We start from the raw sequence: 16,436 nt of genomic DNA, 5'->3' as shown, positions 1-16,436 counted from the left end.
CCGCGGGTACTGTGGGAAACGAGGGAACCTGCAGCAATTCGTGATAAACAGGGAGGCGCCAGATGCCATCACCCTGCAGGAGACCGAAGGGGACGGCAAAGTTATAAGGGTCCAAGTCGTATAGTACTTCAGGAGAGAAGGAGACTGTCACAACTCTGGTGCATAGAAACCTCACAGCTGTAGAGCATGATACTGGAGTGCACAGCATAGACCACGTCCTTATAGAAATAACACCCTCCCGTGAGAAAGAGGCGAGCCTTTTCATGCCTAACATTTATAGACCACCCCTGCAGAAGCTCAAGTTTGGTGCACTTTTCCGCAAAGCCTTGAGCATAGCGAGAGGCAGGCTCTCGTCATAGTCAGTGACTTTAACGCACCGCACGCGCCTTGGCGAAACACTGACGAGATTATAAAGGGACGCAACTTATGGGCAGATGCTCAACACGAGGGCCTTACGCTGATAACGAGTCCTGAGGAGCTCACAAGAATAGGCAACAGCGTTGGTAATGACACAACACCGGACCTAACTTTTACGAAAAACGTAGCAGACTCGCGATGGGTAAACACGCAGCAAAATTTTCGCAGTGATCTTTATATTGTAGTTACAGCGGTGCATGCAGGTGCTCAAAAAAAGCAAAGCAGAAACCTGATGCTTCTAGAATGGGACTATTTCCGCTAGAATATAGAGGAGGATTCAGATTATACCATGATAGATATAGAAAACTGGGTAAAAAAGATCTAGCAGAGTGTCAAGATAGCCACTAAAATTGTTCCCGAAGAAGCGGGAATGGCGGAGATGGACAGCAAACTGTTCCATTGGTGGAAAGCAAGGACTAGCATTCATTAGCGCTGGAAAAGACAGAAATACAATCGCAATTTAAGAAAGAAAGTAGCTGCATTAGACAAGGAGATAGAGCTCCATACGAATCGGCTGACCCAACAACAATGGGAAGCCACGTGTAACTTAATGGATAGAGAAATGAAGATGTCAAAGACTTGGAACATTCTTCGAAGTCTCCTAGACCCGCAAAGTACAAAGACTGCACAGAGGCATAAGCTTCAACACGTAATACATAACTATGCAGGAACAGAGGACGAGCTCTTCCTCGAGCTACGAAGAAAGTACTTCGCACACGCAACAAAAGAACCACTTTCCGGTTACAAGGGGCAGGACAATCTTACACTCGATGCTGATATAATAGAGGCCGAGGTTAGATTCGAGCTCACTCGACTAAACCCGAGGTCTGGTCCGGGACCTGATAAAATAATAATAAGACACTCAGAAACTTGGATGACGAATTCATTAGGGCGCTCACTGAGGACGTCAATAAGTGTTGGAAGAGTGGGACCATTCCACGTCAATGGAAGACTGCTCAGGTCATTATGATTCCGAAGCCGGGAAAGAAAGCACAGTTGGATAACCTTAGACCAATTTCTCTGACCTTATGTGTAGGCAAACTCATAGAGCACGTCATCCTTACGAGTCTCACTACCTACATGAAGGAGAACGGACTATTCCCACATACCATGATTGGTTTCAGACCTAAACCATACACAGGACATCATGTTACAGATTAAGCATCAAATACTCGACGTGGGGACCAGATCTTTAGATTCTAACGCTATCTTTGGTCTTGATCTCACTAAAGCCCTCGATACCATCACACCCAGAGCCATAATAGAGAATCTACAGGAACTGGGGATAAGACAGCACACTTACGCATATGTGAGAGACTTCCTATCCGACCGCGCTGCAAGAATTACGGTCGGAGAGGCAAGGTCTGAAGAGATTGTATTGGGCAGTAGGGGGACGCCACAGGGTTCGGTGCTGTCTCCCCTGTTATTTAATGTGGCAACGATTCGCCTCCCCGCAAAACTTGACCAGATTGAGGGCCTAAGACATAGCATATACGCAGACGACATCCATCCTCTGGGTGACGGGTGGGAGTGACGGCGACATTGAAAACATATTACAATAAGCTGTTGACATTGTAGAGAGATAAGTAGAAGGTAAGGGGCTAAAATGTTCTCCCAAAAAGTCGGAATCGCTCATATATAGGCCCACATGTAGGGGACGCGAAAGCACACAGGGAAGGCCAGACATCACTATTTTTGTAAGGGGGAAGTAAAATAGCCACGGTAGCGAACCTACGAATTCACGGTCTTCGTATATCTGAGATTGGATACAATGGAGAAACTATTAAGCTATTAGAGAACAGCGTCCACCAAACAAGCAGGCTGATCAAACGAATAGCCAACAAAAACTATGGTATGAAGGAACACAACTTAGTTCGTTCAGTCCAGGCTTTTGTAGTCAGCTGCGTCGTGTACGTTGCCCATATCTTAATGTACACGTAGCCAAACAGAGCAAAATAAATTGCATCATTAGGAAAGCATATACACAAGCAATAGGTCTACCGTTAAATGCGTCGAATGACAAGTTCTTGGCTCTAGGGCTATATAACACGCTCGCAGAGCTAATAGAGGCCCACACGATATCACAGTATAATCGGTTAACCCAGAGCCCTACGAGCAGGCATATTTTGGACACAATTGGCGTCACGTAGAACGTGCAACATGGGGTAAAAAAGGCCATTACGTGTGAGGCAAGGGGGAATATTGTGGTTCTTTCATTACCTAGAAATATGCATCCTGAGCATCACCGCGCTAGAAGAATAGAAAGGGCGAAAAGCCTGCATAAGAAGCTTGGCAACGCCCGGGACGTGGTCTGTGTAGATGCAGCAGAATACGAGAAAATATTCAAACGTATTCCAACGTCAGTGGCAGTGTACGTACAGACAGGGCAGAAGTGGCGGAGGACTAGCACAAGCCTCTACAAAAGCCGAAGTTGTCATCAGCGATTGCAAAGCCGCTGTTAAAAATTATGCCAAAAGAGGGATCTCACCGGAAGCACTAAGAATGCTGGCAAACGTTTGCGACGAGCGGCTAGTTCATATTGCATGGGCACCGACTCACTCCTTCATCCCCAGAAATGATATCGCGCATGACCTGGCTCGAGAACTGGCCGGCCGTACAGGCACCGCGCAAAGTCCGAGGGAGGAGAGGGACCGCATGATTAGCTATGAAGAGATTACAAAACACTGCAGGCTAGGAAGGGTCCAATTCCCTCTGGCACATACCCCACTCAACAAGCAGCAGGCGATAACATGGTGCCTCTTACAAAACAACACGTTCCCGAACCCGTTAACTTTTCACTACATCTACCCAGATATATACTCAGATTTGTGTAAGTTCTGCAACCAAAGGGCGGATCTCAATTATATAGTGTGTGCTTGCCCCTCAGTGACAGGGCAATATAAAAAACACAGCAATGGAGAGCAGTGGGAGACCGCACTACTAAGGGCAGACCCAGAAGTGCAACTTGACGTCCTTCGGCATGCTGAGGATGCCACCAGAGCTCAAGGATTCATGGCTGTCACTTGGGGGAGGAAAAAAATCTTCCACATTTTGCCGTTTTTCCCTTTATTAAAGTTATTTCCTCCTCCTCCTCGCATGTCGCTTCTTTGTCGCCGGGACGCACCGACGGACGCTGGTCGCGCCTGGCGACAAACTATGGAGTGCTCACGTTTTGCTAACGTAGCGTCGCTGTGCCCAGCGTGCGCGCGCGTCAACGCTACGTTAAATTACAGTGGGCCCTTCATGATGCTCTCGAGGCCCTTTTGCTAAATCTACATATACCAAAGTTGGTGCTACGTGACTTCAATGAATGACGAAATGTATGACTGGCGCAGACATGATGAACTTGACACGCTTCTCATGTAGGAACATGACAACATATCATGCTCATAGCGTGCTCGCGATCGTTTCGCTAGCTTCCCGTATACTAAGTTTGGTATCACGTGACGTGCATAGATGACGAAGGTAATGACAGATCTAAACATGATAAGCTTGATTTAAAATCATGCGTGGCTTCATTACGACCACCTCGTAACGTTGTGCTGATTCTAAAGTGATATATATCAACGTTTCTGATTTGTGCTTCGCATATCATTGATTCCCGCTGTACGTGGGATCTGCCAAGTTTTTGTGTTTGTGTTTTTGTGAACCATTGAACGTACATGTTCTTTAACATCATCTCATATCCATGTTCAAGTAAATGTGGCCTGTTTTGTCATCATCGTTATTGTATGTCTGTCCCAAACGTCTGTAATCCTTGTTTCGCCCGCACGCGCCATCGTCAAATGAAGCTAAGGATGCTTTTGTGTTGGGAAGATGACATCGGGCGACTGGCGACGCAGCGGCGGTGCCAAGGCGCCTACCCTCCACCTGCCACCTGTACCGAAAAAAGAAACATGTGTGGGGGAAAAAGAAATGACCTCGAGAGAAGACGGGACGCCCGAAAGGGTTTGGACTGCATCGGCATGGGCAGTTGACGTGCAGCCAGCAAGAAGTGCGGTCGTCGGTGTCGCGAGTCTCGCGTAGGTGGCGAGCATGGAGTGACCCGCGCAACGTATTGAGACGGCTGCAATACCAGGCACCCTCGTGCTACTGAGCTGGCGAGATATTCAACGACACCCCATCAACTCAACTACGTGTACCAAGAGCTGGCCTGGGTTGTACGTAACTTTTTTGTCACTTTTTACCTGTTATTTTATTTTAACCAGCTTTTAAATATTTGTAGTTATTTGCGCTGCATTGAACTTAAATATTCAGAAGCGCGACCACGATCGGTTTCTTGTAATTTTTTTTGTCTCCTTCAATTTTCATCTTTTTTTTATTTCATTAACATTCTGCGTATTTGTTCCTTGTCTGTACCTGTTGTAGTGTTCTTTTAGAGCATAGTTTGCTTTGTTGTTTTTTTCATCGCGTATTAGAATTTTTCTGTCTGTTATTTTATGTATTCTTCTGTCAATCGCCCTCGTTTTCATTAAATGCTTGTTTGTGTGTAATCAAAATTCTGTGTCTGCTGTAAAGGTGCGTCGGCCAGGCCCACACATCACCACACATGCAACCCCGCATGGGTCGACCGACCTGCAAATTAATTAGAGACGTGCTACTTCGACGCCTTTCAGGCGTCGCAGGCCGAAGCGTAAAGTGGAAGCCTGTCGGTTCACCGCCAGCCGATTGTTGGATAAACGGGGCCTCACCCGAAGTGCGTGACATTATCTAGCGTCCACGACAGGACTGGCCGACCACGTGGTGATGTCTGGGAGACTGACGCAACTCTGAACGTGCAGTATGTAGACGTCCCTTCATTGTTTTGTTGGTGGACTACTGTTATAAACAATGAACGGCACGGAGTTTGATAAGCTGTATGAACACGGCAAGGGTTTTGGTCTCGAGGACAGAGAATTGTACGATTTCGTGGAAAGAAAGCACAGTAAGCGTAAAAAGGAGCGTGAAGCGGAACGCGCATATTTCAGACGACTCGCGGAATCGGAAATGGAGCAAGAAAGGGAAAAATCCCGGATCCGAATTCAGAAGGATAAAGAGCACCTGGGACTGTGTGCGACGCAGTCGGATCTCAGCTTAGCTGCTAGAACGCCCATTAGCGTGACCGACCATGACCCTAACAAGCAGTCGTACCAGGATCATGTTCAGCTATTGCGCCAGAAATTCGAAAGTAGACGGCGCCTGCTTCAATCCTGGGATGCAAGGCACGAAAGGGGCAAAAAGCCCGTGGGTGCCGAACCGCTGAGAGCCGGCCAAAATAACACTACTGATGAGACGGAAATGGGGTTCATGTGTGAACCTAAGAAGTTAGCTGCTGAAAGTCCCGTTGTGGCCACAAAGGCCACTAATAACTGCAGTAATGGTGATGAGGCACTCTGCCTGGAGAGTGTTCCTAATGCAGAAATGCCATCTGTAATGGACTTGGCACAGCCACCCTTTGTGTGCGTCGCTATGGCAGCTAACTGTGATGTTCACAGTACAACCGGAAGGTAAGACTATCACCCCTTTACAGACAATGGGACAAAGGCGTGTGCTGACGTACACTGTGAGCTGGGCAATGTTGGGGCAAGTAGTTCTTTCAGGTGCGAGCGGCCCAATCCTGAGGCATTTCTCAGCATTCAGCCATGTTTCCCTTAAGTCAGAGTGTCCGCAAGTTAGAGAAAGAATTGGCTGTATAGACAGCGCAGTAGATGAGACAGACGAAACAAGTTCTGCTTTGCAAATGATGCAAGTGGACTTTCCTGTAGCGATCAAGGGGCAACGCGCAAAGAGAAAAAGACGCCTCAAAAGCAGAAAGAAAACGAAGGGTGCGAAGCAACCTGGAAAATCGCGAATAGCCAAACGGCTATCAACGCAACGAACGCTTCGTTTGCGTTTTGTGGCATACGCCGGTCGAGTGGGTCCCCATGCTCCAAAAAAGGAAAAAGAAATGACCTCGAGAGGGGACGGGACGCCCTAAATGTTGGACTGCATTGGAATGGGCAGTATGCAGCCAGCAAGAAATGCGGTCGTTGGTGTCGCGAGTCTCGTGTAGGCGGTGAGCAGGAGTCACTCGTGCACGTATTGAGACGGCTACAATACAGGGCACCCTCGTCGTTTCCTAAGCTGGCGAGATCTTCAGCGACACCCCGTCAACTCCCCTACGTGTACTAAGAGCTGGCCTGGTCCGTATAGAACATTTTTGTGACTTTTGTAGCTGTTATTTTATTAAAACCAGCTTTTAAATAATTGTAGTTGTGTGCGCGGCATCACACATAAAAATTCAGTAGTGCGACCATGATCGTTTTCTTGTAAGTTTTCTCTGTATCTCCTTCAATTTCCATTTTGTTATTTTAATAACTTTCCCCGTATTTGTTTCACGTCTGTACCTGTTGTAGTGTTCTTTAGAGCATAGTTTGCTTTGTTGGTTTTTTTCTTCGCGTAGTAGTGTTTTACTCTCTGTTAGTATATGTAATCTCCTGCCAATGGCCCTCGTTTTCATTAAATGCTTGTTTGTGTATAATCAATTCTCTGTGTCTCCTGTACGAGTGCGTCGGTGAGGCCCATACATCACCACACGTGTAACTCCGCATGGGTCGACCAACCTGCAAATAAATTTGAGATGTGTCACTTCGAGGCCTTTCAGGTGTCGCAGGCCGAAAAGTAAAGTAGAAGCCTGCGAGTCTGCCGCACGTCAATTGTTGTATCAGCGGGGCCTCACCCGAAGTGTGTTGCAATGTTCAAGGAGAAAATGTTCTGTTGAGTGTTAATGATGTTTGTGACAGCAAAATTTTTAAACACACGGTCGTGTAAGGACGGGCTCCCGCTTGCGTAAATGATTTATTTCGTTTTAATTGTTCCTAGTTCAATGCTTTTTGTACCACAAACCCATAAAGTTGTAGCAATGACGCCTATACCCAGTTTTTTTAGGTGGGTGAAAATTATGCGATATTACCGCATTTTTTCATTCGGCCGCCGCCGCTTCGAAGCAAACGCTGACAGCGTTTGTGCTGACGCGGCGCGGTTCTGCTGCGTCGGCATCCACCTCTTTTCTCTCTAGTGCGCACATTCAGAGTGTGCTGTAATGGAAGTGGACGGAGAGATTCTGAATCCTGAACAGTTCGCCAAGGATTCTGAATGGCAAACAGTTGCTGCCAGGCACTCCCAAGACAAGTCGGCGTCCGTCAAGCAAGTTGGAGCTGTTTCCACCGGTACTCCCTCGTACGCCGATGTGGCCGCCCAGGGCCATCGAGACTGCGGGAGAGCTAAAACTCGGATTATTCGTGGCGGAAGGATGCCTCCACTGCCCAACGACTAAGCGAAGATCATCGTCAGGCTGAGGGGAGGTCCTAACATCAGCAAGGTAGGCTCGACCATTTTAATCGAGGCCATATGGAAAGCACTCGGCATCTACTCGGTGTTGCGGCACGCGGACACAACGTTCCCGAATTTTCAACGAAGTATTATGGTCGTCAGTACACCCTGCTGGGACAACGCGAATTGTTATGCCAAGGTGGAATGCATTGTTGTTCGGGGTCAGTAGCACCGAGTCAGCGCGTTCGAAGCGGCTCCCGATTCTACGTCCAAGGGCGTCATCCGTGGCATTGCACCAACTTAGATTCCGGCAGAGCTCAACCCCAAGATAGTCAGCTCAAAGATCCCGTCAACCCTGGGGGCCAAACGACTCAAAAACACGGGCATTGTGGTTGTGGCCTTGGATGGCTACAGGGTGCGACACTTCTTGAATGGCGGTACGCTAGTCCGGTGTACATTGTATCGAAAACAATTAGAGGTGTGCTGCGCCTGGCGCCGTCTTGGGAATCGAGCAGACGTGTGCCCCAGTCCAGACGACACCATGTGCAGGAGATGCGGTGTCGCCAATCCAGATAAAAAGCACACGCGTGACCCCAAGTGCAAACTGTATTGCTGCCAGCACCTTACCTGCGCCAAGGAGTGCAAGGAGAAGTACCAGATTCAGATGCCGTACCTTGTGAGACGCAGACGCGCAGAGTGATTCCGTAAAAATAGAAGCAAGTGTCCAGCCTTCGCTAAGCATGACCACCACTACTCGGTCACCACGGAGCCTGCGAATGCTCCAGCTCCAGGAGCCTCTCTTCGTCAGTTCTCTTCGGGCTGGACGCCGTTCCAGGTCTAGAAGCAGATCCACATCTAGGGGCAGATTTGGATCCTGTAGCCGTTCTGGGAGCCATTCCAGGAGCAGTTATATCTCCAAAACCAAGTCCGCTTCCAGTGATGGCCATCAGAAGAAGAGGAAGGCGACCCTTGCATGAGCTGACAAGGTTCGTGGTGGCAGCAAAACGGGACCTTCTCGTGGCCCACGCGACCACCGCCAGAGCAAGCTAGGGACGCTGAGGTAGCACGCCTTCAGGATAAAAATGCTTAATTAAAGAAATAATCGGGAAGATGGCTAGCGAAATAGGCGAGGTTACGAAATTGGTTATCAGTCATAGGGCTTCAGATACAGCTTTGACATGACCCCCTACCAAGGTACTAATTCTGGCTAGCAACTCAGCCAAGGACCCTAAGCGCAGGGCACTTTCCAATAAGGAAGAATCAGATGCTCAAATTATTGAGATTAAGAGTATGTTGGCCACGCTCATCACAAGTGCACAGATAAGGCTTCAGATACAGCTTTGACACGACCCCCTACCAAGGTACCAATTCTGGCTAGCAACTCAGCCAAGGACCCTAAGCGCAGGGCATTTTCCAATAAGGAAGAATCAGATGCTCAAATTATTGAGATTAAGAGTATGTTGGCCACGCTCATCACAAGTGCACAGCAGTTGCAGCAAGGTTTGGCACTGGTGCAAGTTGCTTTAGATGACCCGAGGAAAGGCTTAGGTGCACTGGCCAATAGACTGCACGGTCTGGAGCGTCTGATGGTTCCTAATAATACGTTCGCTCCTCCAATGCAGGTGGTTGTTTCGGGCGTGTCGGGCAATCGAGTGAGGGCTACACGCTCATCGGTGACTCAGGCTGGCGGGCACGTTTTATGTGCTGCTTGGCTTACACAAGACAGTACAGACAATATGCCTAATCATTGATAGTTCCACAGCAAAGTTCACAGTTTGGCAATGGTATTGCCTGGAGTACTCCAACAAGACGGCTCCGTTACAACACTGTTTGGGGTCTTCAGTTAATAAATCACAGATAATAGCATTACAGGAAACCATAATTCCTGCCGCGTTTCTTCACGTATCACGAACAACGTGTCCCCTCGACATTTTAGAAGACCTACTTGGCTCCATCTACAGCGAGGGGGAAATATGTAACGAAGAAGTAGTGGGTCATTCAAAGCTCGGCAACCACATCGTCAGTGCTAATTACGAGACTCTCGGCTCGAACTTTGTCGCTGCTTTCACCGGCTAGGCCTACGATCCTACCTGGTCTCAAATAACAGTTCTGGTTGTCCCAGTTCTTTATTATACGTTGAATAGTTTTGCCGTACTCGTAGTACAACGGAGACTTGTACAGCAAAAATGGTCTTGTTGCTCACACTATTTTCATTGCTACTAGGCAACGCTTCCGACCAGGCATTAAAATGAAATATCATTTTAAACAGGGGATAATTAGCTTTCTGAAGTAGCCCAATTCAGTTTTCTTTGTGAAGAGCAGTGAACCCAGCGAATCCGCAAACAATGCGCAAAAGATAGAGTGGTTGCGGCTGGAGTGAGACCACCACCTTGACGAGTCTGCCCACGAGGCTGCGTGTGGCCTTACCGACCGCGCTGCCCTGGGATTGGGTGGTGAATAAAAGTCGAGAGCGCAATGATGGCCAGACGTACATCACCATACCCTAAGGTTCGCAAGAGGCGTGCCTGCTATTCTCGAAAGGCCGCCTCCCATTTAATATTTGCAAATATTTAGGCGGCGAATTGAGAAACACTTACAGGTTTGTCTGGTTCCCAAAACGTGAAGGCCTAGAGGGTAACGAGAGGGCGGACGCTCTAGCTCGAGCGCTCATGAACCGAGCGGAGCAGCCGCCTTTCTCGCTGTTATCATCAGCCAGCACTACGCATGATGGCTTTCGCGAGGGAGAGGAAAACGACCCGGCTCGGACGGCTCAGCGAGAGCTTCTTGCTCACCAGCGATTCACGCGGAAGAAATATGGCACCCTCCCCCCAAGAATCTCCTAAAGGGAAAGACGCCATAGACCTGTGTAGAATTCAAATGGGAGTTTATTCGAATTTGTTACGACTGCACAAAATTCATTCACCTTTGTATGCGCGACTGTCCGTGGTGTCACGAGTCGCCACCGACCTTTTACCTTATCTCGTGGAGTTGTGCTAAACCGCTAAATCAACTCGATCGCTTACAGCGTATGGATAAAATGGAAAACTCGTTGGAGCACCTCACGATGACAACCAATATGTCTGCTTGACAGTAAAGTGTAGAGGCCTCAAATACACGTTAGTAGGCACATATTTGTCACTTTGAAGCCGTTTTGAACCTGAAAGACTACGTGCACTGTTAACAACCGCACCTAGACCATGCATCGTCACCGGAGATTTCAACGCTCACCACCCACTATGGGGAAGTCAGAAGATATACCGTCGCGGCAGGCAAGTATTCTTCTTTGCTCTGGAGAAGCAGCTGCTTTGTGTAAACGACGGAAGCCCAACGTTTCTACGGGGAACGACATACAGCAGCTGCCTTGACTTTACAGTTGTGTCACGAAGCCTCAACGGAAAGGTAAAGTGGTTCGTAAACTATAAAACTCATTAAAGTGATCACATACCAATCTATTTAAAGATCAAGGGCCTCAAAAATCGCAAAACTACGACACTTTGACTCGCATCGACTGGACAAATTTCAAGTCACTGACGGAAGAGAGGTGTTAAGAAAATGAAGCGCCTCCTCCTGAAACTCTCGAGGATATGATTAGAGGTACTGCTCAAAAAGCGACTTATATTGAACATAGTTCAAAATATTGTCAACATGAAGAGGAATTGGAACGGCTCAGAGCGATCCGTCGTCGTGCAAAATGAAGATATAGGCGCACTAAGTCTATTACCAACTTGAGGGAGGCAAGGCGCCTACAGAAAAAAATTCATCGGTGTATCAATTCACTTCAGTCCTTTCGGTGGAAAGCTTTGTGTGAATCGTTGGATCCACACAAGTCTTTGACCCAGATATGAAGGAATGTTCGTGGCCTACGAACATCGCCCCACCAACATCACCACTTCAAGTGTCTATCTCTCCACCAAGGCCGCACCGGTATCAAATAAGCAGAAGATTTCTGCATGAAAGTTGCCAGTGAGGCGTCCGCGAGCACCACGCGTCAGCTATAAAATGCACCAGTCTCCATAGATTCAAGAATGAACACGTTTTTCTCCCTAGAGGAACTCCAAGTGGTCTTGACGGCATGGAAACGATCTTCATCGCCTGGTCCGGATGAGATCACGTACATGGCTCTTTACAACCACGGTGAAGCAGCTCAACGGGCCCTTCTGTTCGTGTACAACGACTCGTGGAGCAGTGGATTCGTCCCTCATTCGTGTAAATCCAGCAGCCTCGTCCTTGTGTTTAAACCACGTAAATCTCCTCTGAACTTGACCTCTTATCGCCCCATCGTGCTTACCAGCTGTTTCGGGAAAGTGATGGAGAGGATGATTCTGACTCGTCTAGAGTTTTACCTGGAGCACCACAAGGTATACTCTGCTGCTATTACGGGCTTTCGGCTCGAGCGGTCCGCAATTGATAACGTTATTGACCTGGTCTCGTCTGGGCAGCATCAAAAAACACAGGAACGTTTAACTGTGGCGTTGCTTTTGGACATGAGAGGTGCATACGATAAGGTATCACATGAAGCCATCCTGGATGTCATGAAAAATGTTGGATTAGGAAGTCGGGTTTATTCATGGATGCACAGTGATTTGAAAGTCAGAACTTTCCTTGAGCAGACGGAGATTGGCACAACACACGCATCATTGCATCCGTGGTGGTGTGCCTCAAGGTTGTGTTGTTAGCCCCAAGCTTTTCAATCTAGCACTCCTCGGCCTGGTTGACGCACTTCCAGAATCGGTCCATCTGTCAATATATGCATATGACATCTGCAACTGGGCGTCAGGCGTAACACGCCTTCGTTTGCGTGCCCGGCCTCAGAGAGCGGCTACACTAGCGACAAAGTACCTTGATGAACAGGGACCAGAGCGGTCATCACAGAAGGGCTCGCTTATAGCATTCACGCATAAGGCGATGAGTCCATATGTTAATACAATCAACGAACACGATCAACTACGTGAAGACCCACCAATTCCTCGGATTCATAGTTGATCGCGACCTCTCCTGGAGCCCTCACATCGTCCACATGAAAACGAAACTCACCTTGATCACCCGCTTCCGGAAGTTTCTTGCTGGAAAAACGGGGAGTGCATCGGTACGAGCAATGCTTCAACTTTACACTGTTATGTTCCTCGGTGATATGCGCTACAGCTTACCCGTACTTTGTGGGATCCGAAGAACAAACTTGCGCGTCCTCAAGTTGATCCAAGCCCAAGGACAGCGAATATGCCTTGGTCTCCCCAGATGCGCGTCTACAGCAGCGACCATCATCGTTGCGCATGGATATCCAGTCAACGCATACATCCGCGTAGACGCTTTGAGAATGCACTTAAGACATTTCGCTCAGCTTTCATCACATCACCTCACCTCACTCCGAACTTCTAGGGCTCACTCAGCGTTCAGCGCAACTGTAGCTCAGCATTGCGCAGTGCTGCGTTGCACTTCACGCATACAGCACGGCCCCGTTACCATTGTGGTGCCTACAACCATAGAGTTTCCTAAAATTAACTAGAGGGTACTCTGGCGCTGCAATCGTTCAGCGACCATGGGAATGATGGGTAGTACACACATTTTCCTAGTCTTTGTACTGGCGGGTAGCGAATCGTACTTGCGGCTTCGTTTATTGCGGTGTTTTGGTTTTGAATTGAAAGAAAGATTCAACATTTTTAAACTTCGTGACCTCATTTGAAAAGGTAAGCCTAAAGAGTAGGGTGGTGAAGCACGACCGCTTAACATCTGATAATATTTGTTTTGTGAGAAAACGGCTCCAAGCCACACGGACACGCACGGAGCCAAAAGCAGGCCAGAAGTACAAAAATTAGACAAATGTGTGTGCTACCCATCATTCCCATGCTCACTGAAGCGCCGTGCGTTGCAGCTCTCATAGACACTAGCACCAGAATTCCCTCTAGTGTATATTAGGAACCTCTATGCCTACAACCACTAAAAGCCCTTCTTACAATTTCCGGCATCAAAAATAAGCTACAGTCGTCGCATCTATCCCTGAAAGAGGCCACATTACTCTTCCTGCAAGAGAAGCACAACGGATGCCTTTACATTTACACGGATGGCTCTGTGTTTTCAGTTAGCTCGGCAAGGGCGGTGGTTATTCCCGTGAGGCACATCACAATTAAATTCGTGACATCTCATTTGACGTCGTCGACTGCTGCAGAACCCAACGCCATACGTGCAGGTCTAGAGTTTATAGTTGAAGAACCCTCGGGAACTTGGTCTAGCTTCTCGGACTCAAAGAAAGCTCTTCAATGTCTTATGTTATCCTTTCTCCATGGACTTAAAGAACAGTTAGTAGCTTAAATAAGGCTTCAATATCACCAAGCAATCGAGAAACAGCACAGCCTATTGTATCAGTGGATACCAGGTCATTGCGGTAAATATGGCAACGACTGCGCAGATGAGGCCGCTAGATCTGAACATGACGGTACCAAATACACAGCCATCCCGTTCTCAAGAACCGACGCAGCTAAAAGACTTTGTTCGCTTACACGTCATCTCACACTGGTACAGTGAAACTCGACAGAATTCACAAACGCGCACGTGCATAACTTTAATGCTGATCTGCAGCTTCGTCTTCCCTTAGGGATATCTCGATCGAGCTGAGGAGACCTCCTGTGCCGCCTGTGGCTTGTAGTGGCCTTCACGAACGCATACTCCTATCTCATTGGAATGGCCCGCTCTTCTACGAGCACTTACTGCAGCTGCGAAAAAACCATCGCGCACCTTTTAGATGAGTGCTCCGATTTCAACACGCCAAGATAAGAACTGACTGCAGCTTTGGATGGACTAGATGATCAGCCTTTGTCAAAACAAAGAATCGAGGGTTAATGGCCGACCCCATCCTCAGCCCAGAAGGCTTTGAAAGTCTTGCTACGCTTTTTGCGGACAACTGGCCTCAGAGACAGACTTAGTGTCTTATACTCTTCGATGTTGCCTTTCCTCTTTCGTTATTTTTGTATTTTCTCTTTTTCTCTCTTCGCAACATTTCTTTTTATCATCTTTTATTCAACCCACCCCTTTCCCCAGCACAGGGTAGCCAGCCGGTCTAAGAACTGGCTAACCTCTCTGTCTTTCTGCTTAAACTTTCCTCCTTCTCTTTGAAGCAGTGCGAGGCCCTCCTCGCTAGCCCGGACCCGGAGGTGCAACTAGTACTCCTGGACCACGTCCGGCAGGCAGCGAAAGCCAGTAGAGCCTTGTACATGGGGCCCCACACATCTAGCTCCTAAAGCCCTTCTTTTTTTCGACCAAATAAAGTTATTTTTTGCTGTTTTTTCCTGGACACAGGGACGCTCCTGGCACGCACAATGAGATAACGGATTTTTTTATTTATATATACCCTTCACCTCATATCAGGCTAAACAGACCACAGGCGGTCACTCTCAGACTCCTGCAAACAAACGCTTACCCTAATCATGTGTTCTTTATTAGTATCTATCCGGAAATTTACACAAATAGTTCTTGCGCAGCTTATTGCCAGGCTGCTACTTTGCCGCACGTGCTCTAGAAGTGCGGCTCGCGGGGCCCGACGTTCAACAAGGAAATGTGGGATACACTCCTACGATGTCCCCTTTTTGAAGATCAAATCCTGGCCGTCCAGCATGCCCGTGATCGAGCCGGCAGGCTAAACTTGTCGTTTCCGTCCTGGGATTAGCCAGTTTCGCGTTTTATCGCGTTTCACTGGACTAAATAAAAGTTCACTCACTCACTTACTCACTTAGCTGGTTGCGGCGAGGGACTGGTAAAAAGGAGAGAGTGCTAACGGCTTGAATAGTGTCATTGACAGCTGCTTGCTGGCAGCGACGATGAACAACCCGGAACGCAGTGGTCCTGGTTTTAAGAAGCGGGGTGGTTGGTGATGAGGGAACGATGGCTGCTGGCGATGCTTCAAAAAGCCAGGGTAAACTGGCCAGGCAGCTGGGATTACAGCTCGGGCTCGTATCCCGATGGCTGTAGCTCACCTGTCGGTACCGAAGTCTACAGGATGTGGGCAGGAATGCACAGCTGGATAGCTACAGTCCTGTTGAGCGGGAACGCGACGACAGGATGCTTCTGCCAGTTGAAGTCTTCGTGGCTCGGGTCCAACACCAAATGGCCCATCTTCAGCGCCCGCTCCGGCAACGCCCTTTCACTCGCTACGTCCTCTTTACACTTTCTGCTCTTCATCGACTTACAATCTTGCTTCAGCCATAGAGAAAGAATAAAGTTCAGAGCAGATACAGCGCGAAATCTGGCCTTAGGGAGTACGTCCTGATTACTTAGCAAACTAGTGTTCTCACCAAACGCCAGAGGACACATCGGTAAAAACAAAAAAAAATTATCGTATATCCAACGCAATCATTTTTAAAAAATAATAACTATACGCCTGTATTTGGCATGTTTTGGTGTATAAAACAATTTATTCAACACACCTTGTATAGTCATTTTCGTTAAGCCACACTACCAAAACAGCATTTACGCGCCAACTAGTGCAGACGCGCGATTATTGGCTACCGCTACTGTATATGTGTTCAATCAGGAGTGCGTCTAATATTCAGCGAGTTTATCATTGAACGCAGTTCTTGCAGAGTACTACGCCGACTCCAAGTTTGTGCCCGTGGGTGGTATTTTCGCCATTTTTTGGACTTCTCACTCCGACGCTGAAGCATGGTTGTTTGGCACGTCAAGGCCTGGATCTCGAACGCCACCGTGCGCTCACTATTCCCAAGTATGTCCATGCAAGTTAC

The sequence above is a fragment of the Rhipicephalus microplus genome, chromosome 5, assembly GCF_043290135.1.
Source record: "Rhipicephalus microplus isolate Deutch F79 chromosome 5, USDA_Rmic, whole genome shotgun sequence".
NCBI lineage: Eukaryota > Metazoa > Arthropoda > Arachnida > Ixodida > Ixodidae > Rhipicephalus > Rhipicephalus microplus.
This window is presented reverse-complemented; position numbering follows the sequence as displayed.